The sequence below is a fragment of the Squalius cephalus genome, assembly GCF_949319135.1.
Source record: "Squalius cephalus genome assembly, chromosome: 19".
In the NCBI taxonomy this organism is placed as follows: domain Eukaryota; kingdom Metazoa; phylum Chordata; class Actinopteri; order Cypriniformes; family Leuciscidae; genus Squalius; species Squalius cephalus.
Window position 1 is genome coordinate 16,957,399 of NC_137140.1, and position 13,942 is coordinate 16,971,340.

At 35.6% G+C, this 13,942-nt stretch overlaps 1 protein-coding gene across 2 annotated transcripts in view; it reads left to right on the forward strand.

Moving 5' to 3' along the window:
- The first annotated feature begins 545 nt into the window (after positions 1-545).
- Positions 546-13,942, forward strand: part of svild (supervillin d) — a 181,994-nt gene continuing 168,597 nt past the window's right edge. For both annotated transcript variants that reach the window (XM_079852048.1, XM_079852049.1), the window contains exon 1: positions 546-1,018. The gene's annotated coding sequence lies outside the window, so the exon portion shown is untranslated. The remainder of the gene's footprint in view (positions 1,019-13,942) is intronic.

Consider the following 13,942-nt stretch of genomic DNA (forward strand, 5'->3'; position numbering starts at 1 on the left):
TTGCTGTTTAAATCTACCTGAGTCCTAGATTCCTCTGGTCCATAGAGCGAATGGCCACATTCCATGTGTCAGTAAACAAAAGGATAAGACAACTCACCATATTTTCCATCATATAAATGCACACGTTTCACTTGTTCAAGGCATTGCTTTGATTTAATACAGTATATTTGACATTAAATTGGCATACTCTGTGTAAGTAGCTATTTGTAACATCATGAACATGAAGAAAACAATATTATAATAGTCAAATGGGAAACATTTTACAATTCAGTTACATATTTTTTACTTCAAAATTAAAAAAAATAAAGTTTTCCCTAGTTTAATTAGCTTAGTTAATGCAGTATGAACTAACAACAAAAAAGTGTTTGTATACATCCATTGACATGACAATTACAAATATATTGTTTATTGTACAAAAATAAATAAAAAATAAATAGTTTTTTAATATTTTAGATATGGATCCGATTAAAATCCATGTGAAAACAGCTCATATAACATTACGTGTATGTGTAGTGCAACGATAAGCCGCCCCTCGCTTCCGTCCTGTTGCTGCTGGTCGAGTAGCCTACTTGTGCTGGTCTGGTGCTGCTGGTCTGAAACTTCTGTCGCTGCTGTTATGCAGCTGGATAGCTTATATTTCACCACTACTGGCGTGGACAAGGGGCGGGATTTCAACTTTCAAACACGGCTGGCAAACGCACTCGACTTCTGCAGTCTTTATTCTGTATTTGTGCGAGTGTTTATGGTAGTACACCAGGAGCGGTGTCAAGCTATATTTTAGTGTTTGACCACACGGATATTCGGTGCTTTAACCCCGGCAGAGCGCACTCTGTCGCTGACTCTGACCTTAAGATTGCTGTGCGATTTCAGGTGGTTATGTATTTGGCTGTTATTTCACGCCTAGTTTTTTATCTGTAAAATATTCCGGACCTGTCTATGCTCTTGTCTCATGCCTGGCTTTGTTAATCGGATGGTCCTATTGCACTTGTTTTGATTCAGCGAAATTCTGGAAAAGTAGGTGAGTACCTCGTCCGAAATGTTGCCTATTAACGTTACATTTCTCGTAACTCTGTTATTCTGAACAGGCTTTAATTGAACGACATTATTTGTTTAAAAAACATGGATAAATGTCAGTGCACAGTAAATGGGCGGAGTGTGTTGCTTAATTCGACTGACAAATCAAAGGTCTCTTTTTCAATTTTGACTTTAGATTCTGAGTTCTGGCTAAAATGTGTGAGTCTTTTACTTTAATTTAAAAAAAAAAAAAAAAAAAAAAAAAAAAATTATCTTATCTGTTTATCAGTTTCTTTTTTTGTTGAGATCGGATGACATGTCCCCACTCGATTTAAATCATCAATTGATCTTTCATTGTGATTGATTTGTTTTGCCATTTCCGTCTGAATTCTGCAAGCTGGTTGTAACTCAGTTCAGGAACATAATTGTCTGGTTTAGCAAACATTTCTCTTTGAGTTCTGAGGTCTGAGTCTTAAAAAACAATGATCCCCTCGAGCCCTTGGTCGAACATTATTAAAGTTAGAGCTTATTTAGAGATATCAGCCGAATGGCTTAGTGCAGGCGCTAATGGATCCAGGTTGTATCTCGTAAATTACCCCACTAATAATGCCCGGAATGGTACCAAACTTCTACAGTAGTACAAATAGGTTCTGTACTCATAAAACGAGGCATTGGAAAGTTTGTAAGTACACCAGGAGTTTATTTAAATAACACTTGTCTGATGGCTCATGTTACCGCTTACCCGGACGTCAAGGTCACTTCCGTGATTTGGCTCGAGGTCATGGTGCAAAGGACCCTAGGTTGAAATTACTCCGAACCATCCCTTTAAACACCTGCAAAAACAAAGCCATTGCAAGCGAGGTGAACTAAACTTGAGGAATGATTTCACTTCAGCAGTGTCAAAGAAAAGTTATGTAAGGGGTGTGAAATTGAGTTATTGCGTTAGACATCGGGGGCCGTACAAAACGTAACAAAAATGCTTAAGCTTTGACTTAATTGTCCAAAAATTCTTATTAAAAGTAGGACTTGTTTAAGGTTAGGAGCTATTTATAAAGAAGCTAAAAGCAATTTTTAGTTAAATCAGATTATTAGGTGCTAACTGAGGTGGCACTTAAAGGGATAGTTCACCCAAAAATGAAATTATCCCATAATTTACTTACTCTCAAACCATCCTAGGTGTATAAGAATTTATTTTTTCAGCCGAACACAGAGTTACATAAAAAAAAAAAAATATATATATATCCTGGCTCTTCCAAGCTTTATAATGGCAAGCTTTATAAAGCTTTGAATGGTACCATAGATTTTGAAGCCCATGAAAGCACATCCATCCATTATAAAAGTAATTAATACGGATCCAGGGGTTAATAAAGGCCATCTGAAGCAAAGGGGTGTGTTTTTGAAAAATATCCATATATTTATAACTTTATAAACTATAATCACTGGCTTCCGATAACGGCTGTATGCAAGTCGAGTTCTGGCTGAAGAGTGACTCATACGCCGAGGTCACTCTTCCGTTGGAAATCGACTCGTGTACTGCAGTTACCGGAAGCCAGTGATTATAGTATGGTTTACTTTTATGATGGATTGATGCACTCTTTTGGTCTTCAAAATCTAAGGTACATTCACTCCCATTATAAAACTTGGACGAGCCAGGATATTTTTTAATATAACTTTGATTGTGTTTGGCTGAAAGAATAAAGTCACATAAACCTAGGATAGCTTTAGGGTGAGTAAAAAAAACAACAACTTTTGGGTGAACTAACCCTTTTAGTGTTGCAAACTAAGGACTACGATGATGTTAACCCAAAAATGGCCACCCTCAACCTCTGAATCATCCAAAAGGTACAGTGGCAGGACACCAGTCATGTAATTTCAATAAAATAATTTATTTAAACATTGAAATATTTATTTTAATATTTAAATTTATTTTAAAATGGATTTGCATTGTGCAAAATTGATATATGTCTCCTCATTTATAGTTAAAGCAATGGCATAAACGCGTTCCATCAAAGCTCCAACAACTCTAGGGAAGCTTGCAATCCTTATAAAAGCGGCTTGCTTTTTGCGCATGGTTTAAAGATCAGCTGTAAAGTCAATGAACTGCCATACAGTAGTGTCCAAAAGTGATGTCTGGGTTAGGAAAATTTACATCTTCACCCTTTATTCAAATATGATTTAAAATGCGTTAAAGGGGTGGTTGAATATGATTTCACTTTTTTTAACTTAACAACTGTTGCTGTTTGAGCATAAACATCTGCAAAGTTACAATGCTCAAAGTTCAAAGCAAAGGGAGATATTTTATTTTAAAGAAATTGCTTTTTAAGGACTACAACAAATGGCTGGTAGGGACTACACAAGCTTCCTCCCGGGTTAGTGACATCACTAACCCTAAGATTTACATAAACCCCGCCCACGGGAACGTGATTTATAGATTATCAAGACAGAATATGCTAATCAATGACTAGAAGATAACTACACATAAGTTACATAAATTCACCAACTAACCATTAGGGGTGCAACGGTACAGATAGCCCACGGTACGGTCCGTACCTCGGTTTTTGGGCCACGGTCTCGGTTCGGTTTCGGTACATGTTTTGTGCAGAAAGAGACTGCTATTTCATCCCAAAAATATGTTTTATTTTTCTTATGAGCATAAACAGAATGTCACAGTAGGAAGAACATCAATGTATGGAATAAATTAACACTCTAGTCTGTACTCAACAACACTAAGTAATACAACCTCTTCAACTATCACTTATATGAAATACAAAATGTAAACAAACACACTTCAAAATATTCAAGTGGATCCCAATTCCAAACCTTGATAACTGGTATATGAAGTGATCAATGTGAAAGAAAAAGTGCACTTTTACCTTTAACAAACATAAATTAGCTTGTGCTTTGAATAAAAAAAAAAAGCAGAGCAAAATAATATAATAAAAAAATACTGCATTCAGGATACAAAGTGCAATGTTATTTACTCATCCACTATTGAGAGATTCTTGTGCAAAAAGATGAGTCTATCAACACTGTCTGGTGCAAGGCGAGACCGGTTGGCACTAACGATGTCCCCAGCAGTGGAGAAAATTCTCAACTTTTCAGAATGCCGCAAGCGCACCGTAGGTCACGTGACAAGAACCAACCAGAGCGCAGCTGATGGATGCTTTAGCAACGACAGACACCTCTGGAGTGCAACCACCCTAGCGCTTTGGAAAAAGGAGAACGCGGCCCGCCTAGCGTTTTCTACGCGTTTTTAGCATAGACTGTAAAAGGTTTTTAGGCGTGATATGTGAACGGCGCCTAAAGCAAAAACTAAAAGGATCAGCGCGAACTCAATGGCAAAACCGAAGTCCCGCGGGACACGAGGGTAGATTGTCCCGTGCAGGGCTGACCGAACAGTCCGGGATTTTACCGTGTACCGTTGCATCCCTACTAACCATTCAGAAAGGTTGTCTACATGTTATCACTTCTTCTTGAGTCTCTCTTTCTGACTTCGGTTTGAACATAAAAAGACATAAAAAATTTCCAGTGCATGTCTGTGTGAGGTAAAAGGACACAACCTCTTGAAGCTCCGCCCTCTGTGTCGGGAGCAGCAGCTCATTTGCATTTAAAGGAACAGACACAAAAACGGTGCGTTTTTGCTCAACTTTAACATGCTATATAAAAATATCTGTGGGGTATTTTGAGCTAAAACTTCACACACACACTCTGGGGACATCAAAGACTTATTTTACATCTTGTGAAAAGGGCATTATACCACCCCTTTAAAGATTTGCATATTGCATAGTTGTGCTTGGAGTCAATTGTTTTATTTGTGATAACGCAATGAAACATGCCAATTTATGAACACACAAAACAAAAAAGAACCAGTGATTAAGAACTGATTATATTGTTGGCAATGTATTCTTTTTCCTGTGAGCTACAGCCTGTAGCTGTAGTTTGCCTTTTTTGCCAAACAATTTTGTCAGATAAATACCATACATAGTCAAAGTTTTTTGTTCTTCCTTCATATTTTAAAATATTTTTAAAATATTAAATATTTTCCTCATATTTAGATGGTTTAAGCAAACTTGTAAGCTCATTAAAAACTAAAACCAAAAACCGTCTGACATCACTTTTGGCCACTACTGTATGTTTGGTATGGTCAGTGCCACAATAAGTGCTATTTCAGACCCTGCTTACAGTGGACTGATGGTACCAAGTTATCACTGGTGCACTGCTGCATTTTTCCGGTTGCCAAAAATGTCATTATTACTTTCATTACTGCAGTCAGAGCATTGATTTGTAGAGTGGCAGAAGTTATTACATTTCTTACAAGGTCAGTTACAGAAATTATACATTTACAATCCAGCCTGTATATATAGTTTTATCAACTCCCTATATCTTTGTTGGAAAGTGTGTGGTCTTCTCCTCTCTGCAGCCATCTTGTTACTCCTAACTAGGTTAGGATACCTCTCTAGCACTCTTAAATAATATAGGAGCTGAGACCTAGACTTAACAGTTAGGAACCTCTATGAATGTAATTTTACTCATTTCTAGACTTAAGAATAAGTTTTATTCATAGAGGTTCCTAACTGTTAAGTCTAGAAATGAGTAAAATTACATCATTCTTAGAATTTTGACACACTTCAGACAACATTTTTATGCTTTATACATACGGCCCCTCATCATTTGTAAGCTTTGGTAAACAGTAAAAAATATTGTGATTCAAGCTTTTCAGTGGTGCAAATGAATGAAGTTCCAATACCTATGAGGGTTTAACATCATTCTTGGATTGGACTCTTGTAGCCTTTACAAACTGAGCTTGTTTAGAGAAGCCTTTGGAATATTTAGTGAAATTATTTGGGAGAAGCCAATCGGTCTAATTACTTGTACATGTTTGCGTGTGTTTGTGTAAGATTGCTAAAATCTAGAGCCTAACTTTTTCTGTTTACACAAAACAAATAGGCAAGCCCTGCCAATTGCCTTTGCATAATGTCAATGGATGGATGGTTAAAAACTTTACCTCTGACTTGATGAACTGACAGTGTTATTGTTTTAAAATATACTGGCAAGACTCAACTGGATTGTATTGAGTTGGCTTAATTGATCCCTGAGGGGAGGTTTGAGTCGGATCAATGAGGAACAGGAATGCTCAGGAGAGCTCAGGCCTGATTTTCAAGTACAGTCCAGATAAATAAAGTATCTTTTCTGTCATTTTTGATTTCAATTTATAGTTTTTGTATTTTATATAGTTACATATAAATATATTATATATAGAAAAAAGGTAATATGTTTTAGGCTAAAGCGCCTAGCTAGGAACTCTTCAGAGCATAAGATAAAATTCTTTGTGAATGCAGCCCTGGTTCCTGTAAAGTAAATCATGGTTTTAAACGCCTGAGGAGAATTGCAAAGCTTGAACATGTTCCAACAGAGCATCTGAGAGCTTATGATTCTTCTCTTCTCTTGTTTATTTTGATCCATGTAAAAGCAGAGGTGGACAGAAGCCTCTTTGTTGCAAGGTGGTGAAATCAGTGTTGCGGGACAGTTGTCGAAGTACTGTCTTTCATGGTGAGGTCAGTTATTAACTTTTCCAATAAAATTTTTGATTTTTACCTGTTATGGGCATTTTTACCTTTGTAAGGGCAATTTAATGTATAATTCTTGCATTTTAACCAACAAATTAAATTAGAATAATACAACATATAGGGATGTTATTATGTCTGGGCAATATGGCAAAAAATATGAATATTTAATATATTTCACTTTTTTTTAATAATATTTATTTAATATTTATAATATTTTTCATAGATCAATATCGATATTTATAATCATTTTCTCCCGTTGTGATGTGCAAAACTGCATACTTACAAATTCCGTCAAGTTGTTGAGTTGTCTGAACAATTTTGAAATATGTAGCCTATTGGCAGATTTCTAATATACTCCATTGACATTTCATTATTAACACTCAAAAGTGTATCAGTGGAACATCCCTGCTCAGTGTGACACAGGCTCTGTTGCTCCAGATCCTAAACAGTGTATAAAAAAAAAAAAAAAACTTTGAGCCCATGTAAATATTTACAGTTATGAACTTCCTGTCACTACCCAGGAAATGGCAAGGTGGGACGTGGAGGAGCAGCAGATCGACAGTGAGATTAAGAGAGATGTCAGGTCACCGCTGAACACGATTCCCTACTGCATGCTTAGAAAAGTTGACCTCTGACCTCTACATACAACATAGTAACGTGGGGACAGACAAATATCTACGTCGTTAAATTAAAGTTGACGGAACCTCTTCCCTCTGCCGTGGTTGTCGATTATTCTCCATTCAGCATTCAAACAGCAAGTCATTGTTAGGTTACGACAGTCAGTAAAGCATGGAAAAACTCTCCAAGATGATTCAAATGTTCCCATTATTAGGCTGTACTTGATCTGTAGATAAAGGTCTGTGGATTAACATAATAGGACTTTATCTTGCCGGAGATTATTGCTGTTTCTAAAGGAATGTTTACTACGGTGACGCATTGCTGCCACATACTGTACATATTATTTTTTCCCCTCAATTATGTCGTAATAACGAGATCTTATGTCATTTTAACGGCATCTTTTCTCGTAATAACGAGATCTTATGTCGTTAAAACTACATCTTTTTCTCGTAATAACGAGATCTTATGTCGTTAAAACGATATCTTTTTCTTGTAATAACGAGATGCTATGTCGTTAAAACAACATATTTTTTTGGCCTTATAAGGACATGTGTAGTCATGTACAAAATATGCCTTTATCCACATAAAATTTATATCCTATCACGCCTTTATCACACTTCTACGTTCAAAAAGCTTAAGCAAATAGTAGCAGCCCCCAATCAGGCAAAATTAAACAATGAGGCCCTTTTTTTTAAATATATTTTATATACGCCTATACGGGTTTTTTTTTTTAAATATATTATATATAATAATTATTTTTGCTAATAGGCTAGGCCTATATCTTCATTACCTAGAGATATAATTAAACAAAAATAGTCAAAACACATCTAACAGAACATAGCATAAGTTGTTTATTTTTTACAACATTGTGTTCATATTTTGTTTAATTAACGAAATTTCAATCTTCATCTTTATAACAGAAGGTACAACACAATACAAAAATCTTCAAGATACAGCCTACAATCTTCACATGTATAACGGATTGTCACCTTATAAACAGTCCTTTGTGTGGTGGAATAAGCAATGCTATATAGAAATATATGGTTATCGGTAGTATCTTAATTTAAACTTTATTTTTATTAGTTCATTAACTAATTATGCTAACTCAACTAATTTAATGTAAAGAGCTAGTAAAGGATACTGATTACTAATTAAATAATGTCAATATTAAATATTAAATGTATGCTATTGAATAGATTTACCATAAAGATTTTTCTAGACTTGGACTAGTCGCACGTATTCAATCCTGGGTGCATGTAGGCTTTAGCCTATATTCCGCGCTCAAGCGCAAAGCATAAAACTTGCCGCAAAGCACCGGCAAAAGTAGACTAATAATAATAAATGTGTCTGAAAAAAATAACGAAGCATTTTAATTATTTATTAATGAACTAGTCTTTTCTAAATCAGTGTAGGCTGCCTGCAAATATATCCCCATACATCTCTCTGTAATTTAGCCTCTAGAGATGCGCCTTTTACGGACAGGATTACATAATCAGATGGTACCGTACGTATTTGCTTTCGATTGGATTTTTTTCGTTGGTGGACATTTTTTTATAAGCTTTATTTCTCATGTTTGTGAGGCTTGTCTACACTGTTTTTCAGTTCATTTTTGAGACGCGCTCCAATTCACAGAGATCATGAAAGCGCGCCCTGTTCGTTTTCTTTTATTTTACAAAAGAACAACATTTTCTTGTTGTTGTGAGTTTACACAAATAAAAGTAGTTGTGACTGATGTACAGTATTATTCTTTTCTGTATGACCAGAAATGGAGTATTTTAAGTTGTTTCCACTGTTGATAGGAAAATGCGAGTGATGGCACCGGTGCCTCCATGTCATGCAGTGCGCGCTCCACACTCCGCACAAACACTTGGATATGCACCTAATAATAGCGAACATTTATCTAGGTTAACGTTAGAGCGAGTGGCCATGCCAGACGGATAATCCTCTTCATGTTTAAAGGTCCCGTTCTATGTGATCCCATGTTTCAAACTTTAGTTAGTGTGTAATGTTGTTGTTAGAGTATAAATAATATCTGTAAAATTATAAAGCTCAAAGTTCAATGCCAAGCGAGATATTTTATTTAACAGAAGTTGACTACAAAAAACGGCTGGATTGGACTACAACCCTACTTCCTTCTTTAGTGATGTCACTAGAACCGTAATCTCCGCCCACAGGAACACAGGCGTATTGATGGCGAAATGTCAACAGACGTGGTTGATGTTTATCTATAATCGGATACCGCAAAAGTTTAATTCGAAGTTGTTAGTTTGCTCTGTCCATTTCACCACGGACTGTTTTTCTAACCTGGAATAATATCAGCAGACTTCTCTCAGCGTTTCATACTGACGAAGGGGGCAATTTCAACTATATTCCAGCAAGCGGTAAGTAGTGATTTAATATGGAAGTAGCGATCACTCTTCACATCATTCGTTTCTCTTAGTAGGATGAAAATAATCTTACTTAAACTGTGATTAATATACAGAAAGCGATCAAAGAACAATCCCTTTCCAATCGCCCAAGCTGCTGTCGGTGACACAGCGCGAGTTTATCTGGACTCTTGCCAAAACTCGTTATGAAATCAATGACGCTGTTACACTGCACAACGAAGCTCTTACTGTATTTATATGCCTCATGTTTGCATTGGTGAAATCATTAGTGAGAGTGCAGAAACTGCGTTGCAATGATAAGATCTTTCACGCGATCAACAGACTGTCATCTGCTCAATGCTCATAACTGCAACGTTTTATGTGATGGTAATAGATCTAAATACTTAAAAAAACTTCTCATGATTCGTTAATCCCGATAGCTGTAATAGTAAAAACGTATAATAGCTGTAATAGTAAACGTTTTCCAGATAGTTCCACATGTAATGCCCGATATCTCATATGCAAGCATGTCAGCCAATCACAGCAGAGGGCGTTTACACTGAAGTCTCACAGCAGACACGCCCCTTCAAACAGAGTGTTCAAACCAGGGAATGAAATCAGGCTAGGAAATATGCCTTTTATTTCTAAATTATAACAATTTTTGATCTAAAAAACATACTAACATTATAAGGGCACCCCTGGAAACATTATAAAATAATAAAAATAATCCATGGAATGGGACCTTTAACAAATCAAATTCTGTTGCATTTTATTGCGCCAGTTTGAAAAGGGTGGCTGAAACACTTAGCCTATACAGATAAACGCCCAAAGCTGGTGTTTTCTTTAAATAAATTTATTTAGGCTTTAAAATAAATATTGTTTGTGGGCTAATTAATGCCACAATAATTTGTATATTTTTTTGGCTACTTATATTTTTCATTTTTGTTTTGCATTGAATAGGCTAGCTACCATTTAAAGGATTTGCTGTGCACCGCAATGCCATCCTCTCATAGAAAGACACAAGAGCCACCTATATTTTCTTTAAAGGGTTTCTATATGGGAGGAAAACGCTTAACGTAATTAAATGCATTGCGTTCATATTCTGGGCTCATCTGCTTTTCTGTAGGATAGTATGGTTTATTAATAAGGTGTGTACAGCATTTGATCTTTATCACTGAAATGTGCAAAAGAATTATGAAGAACAATTGGTAACACTTTACAATAAGATCTCATTAGTTACATTTACATAACATTTACATTTGAGTTAGCATTAACAATGAGCAATAGCTACATTTGTTACATTTGTTGGTTAATAAAATATGCAACTGATTTAGACTAACTGATGTTAGTTTATGTTAGCTCAGACCAAGCGTGCCGCACAAGCCCTGAAAAGTGAAGCCAAAACCTCTCGGTCGCCCCCCGGTGACTGGTCCTAGTATAGGTCATAAGCCCCGCCTCCCCGTGTTATTCAACGGGACGTGAGACCAACTAAACAATTAAATTACACTTCAAATATCTTTTTTCCAAAGGTGGTTTCTTTCATTTGCTGTCGTTTTTATCACGCTGATGTAAGTTCAAGTGTCTGTTTCAAAAATAAGTTGGTTTTTAGTTAGTTACGTGATGCGGTGGTGTAACGTCATGATTGACAGCTGTGATTGACAGGTTCTCTGAGCGAAGTAGTCACTGAAGCACCAACGGACATTTTTTTCGGGATCTTCAGAGGACTGAGGAGATTGTATTTACTTTATTTTAACAAGCCTCTTGTCATACTGCAATCAATTTTTTAAAAAGTGTGCAGAATTGCTAGTGTGAGGGCGGAGCGTTGATTTCACGGCTTTACTTCCTGCTCACTACTGCGCAGGACTGATCCCGAGATCGCTACTGCGCAGACTCAAGTTCCAATATGTCAGCGCCATATCAGGACACTGGCGGCTTCAGTTCTCATCAATGGAAGAGAGCGTCGTCCATCTTTTTTTACAGTCTATGGCTCAGACCCATTAAATAATATTTACAGACACAACTTTTGATTTTAACAATGTATTAATAGGGAAAATGTTGAAATTAACTAAAATTAAATAATAATAGAAGTGTAATAATTTTCATTCATGTTAACTAATGAATTCACTACTGTTAACTAAAGGAACCTTATTGCACAAAACTTTTTATGATGCTTTATAATGCTTTTTGCCTTTTGTTGAGCTAAACCGTAACAACCATGAATACGCACAATATTGGATTTGGATCAGACCTGCCAGACAGATACCCAATCTGGCAAAAATTGCAGAATTGTAACCGATACGATACTGAATATTGGTTTACTCCTCCAAGGTATATTCATGAAAACCATTGTTTTAGTTCATTTGTATCTTTGTTTTGCCGTATTTATTTGTGCTGTTGCTTGTAATTTGTTTATTTCCTATTTTATTACTGACCATTTACTTGTATTTAATAATGTTTGAGCTTTTATATTATATAGTTAGACTTGTAGTTTTTGCTGTAGCGATTTTAAAGTCCGACACCTGCAGCATGGAGGGCTGACTTTTAAGATGAAAATTCTCATAAATCATTTATTGCTTTAACTAGTTGTTGTGTCACTAACTGACCATCCTGCCCATCTCTGATGTCAAAGGTGGTTGTTAAAGGAGTCTTGAGTTTTGAGAGATTCACAGCTAGTGAACATCAGGGTCATACTGATAACACTGCGATTATGAAATGCAGGATATGCTGTAATGTTTGTACTGTAATTTTTTTGTGAAACAAATGCACTTCCCTATCTCAGTGCTCTTTTCTTTTCTTTTTTATTCACTGTTAAAATATGAGAAGTCACCTGGTTTCAATAATTTGTTGGCCCAGATGGTTTTCTTCCTGTGTACTTTTAAATAAAACATCATCCATCTTCAGTTGTATACAAATCTATACCCGTGTTTTTCTCAAATGAATCCTTGCTTTTGTCACGTGATGCTGTGTTTGGGCATCTACATTTAAGCTTAAGGACATTTTTTGCAGAAGTTCCCACACTGTAAAAAATAATCCTGTAAAAAAACAGTAAACTACTGGCAGCTGTGGTTGCCATTATCATACTGTTAAAATACGGTGTGTTACTGTTTTTGAAATTAACAGCTAAATACTGTTTTGACAACTACAGCATAAAACTGTAATTTTACAGCCCGGTATTTAACAGCTATATGCTGTAGTTGTCAAAACGGTATTTAGCTGTTAATTTCAAAAACAGTAACACATCGTATTTTAACAGTATGATAATGGCAACCACAGCTGCCAGTAGTTTACCATTTTTTTACAGTATCATTTTTTACAATGACACCCCAATAATTTCAATTCTAAATGCTATTATAACCCTGCACATTATTTTTGTCATGGATTACAAAAAAGGAATAAAGCCAAGTTAGGATTTTTTTTTATTATTCTGATACAACACCAGATCAATTCTGCTCAATTATTGTGAACTAAAACAGGCAAATAAAAAAATATAGTAATATAGTAGTCAAGTAATATTCAGTGCATAGAAATAAGCACCCATCAAAATGCAAAAATGGCTTAAGAAAAAGCAAACAAATACACAATATATAGAATTGACTTACCTGTATATAAAATACAAATCTAGTCTCAAATGAGGTTTTAGCAAACATTAGCCCAAAAACAGTTGCACTAAAACAAAGTAATTATTTAAAATAATTAAATCATTAAAAAATAACCTCTTAAATCAGGCTTTAAAAAACACCAGCCCTTTTTAATATCTAAAGAACTATGTATAAACAAAATAATAACACCAGGCCACCATGTTTCTGAAAACAAACTGCATGTGTAGGGAGTGTAAGCTACATTTTAAATGAAGTGCCACTTGAAGTACATAAGTCTTTTTAAAAGATTTGATACTTTGGTACTGACGGTTATGGTCTTCTTCTGCACGGTTTTCCCAGATTTTTTGGACATCACTTTTCCCCTTGCAGCCTTGGTCCCCTTTTCTGGATTAATTACAACAAAACGTCTGAAAAATAAGAGGAGAATATCTTCAGTGAACAATGATTTAAAAGGAATAGTTCACCCAAAACAAGAATTTATCCCACAATTTACTCAATCTCAAAGTGTATATGGCTTTCTTCTTTCAGCCAAACACAAATATTACATAACATCCTTCCCAGCTTTGTAATGGCACTGAACAATGCCAAGTTTTTGAAGCTCCAATAAATGCATCAATCAATCATAAAAGTAAAAAAAAAATAAAAAAAAAAGTCTTCTGAAGAAAAGCCATGCATTTTTGTAAGAAAGATATCTGTATTTTATAACTTTATAAAATATAATCACTGGCTTCTGGCATGGCCGTATGTGTGTTCATGATTGAGTTGAGTTCTGGTGGAA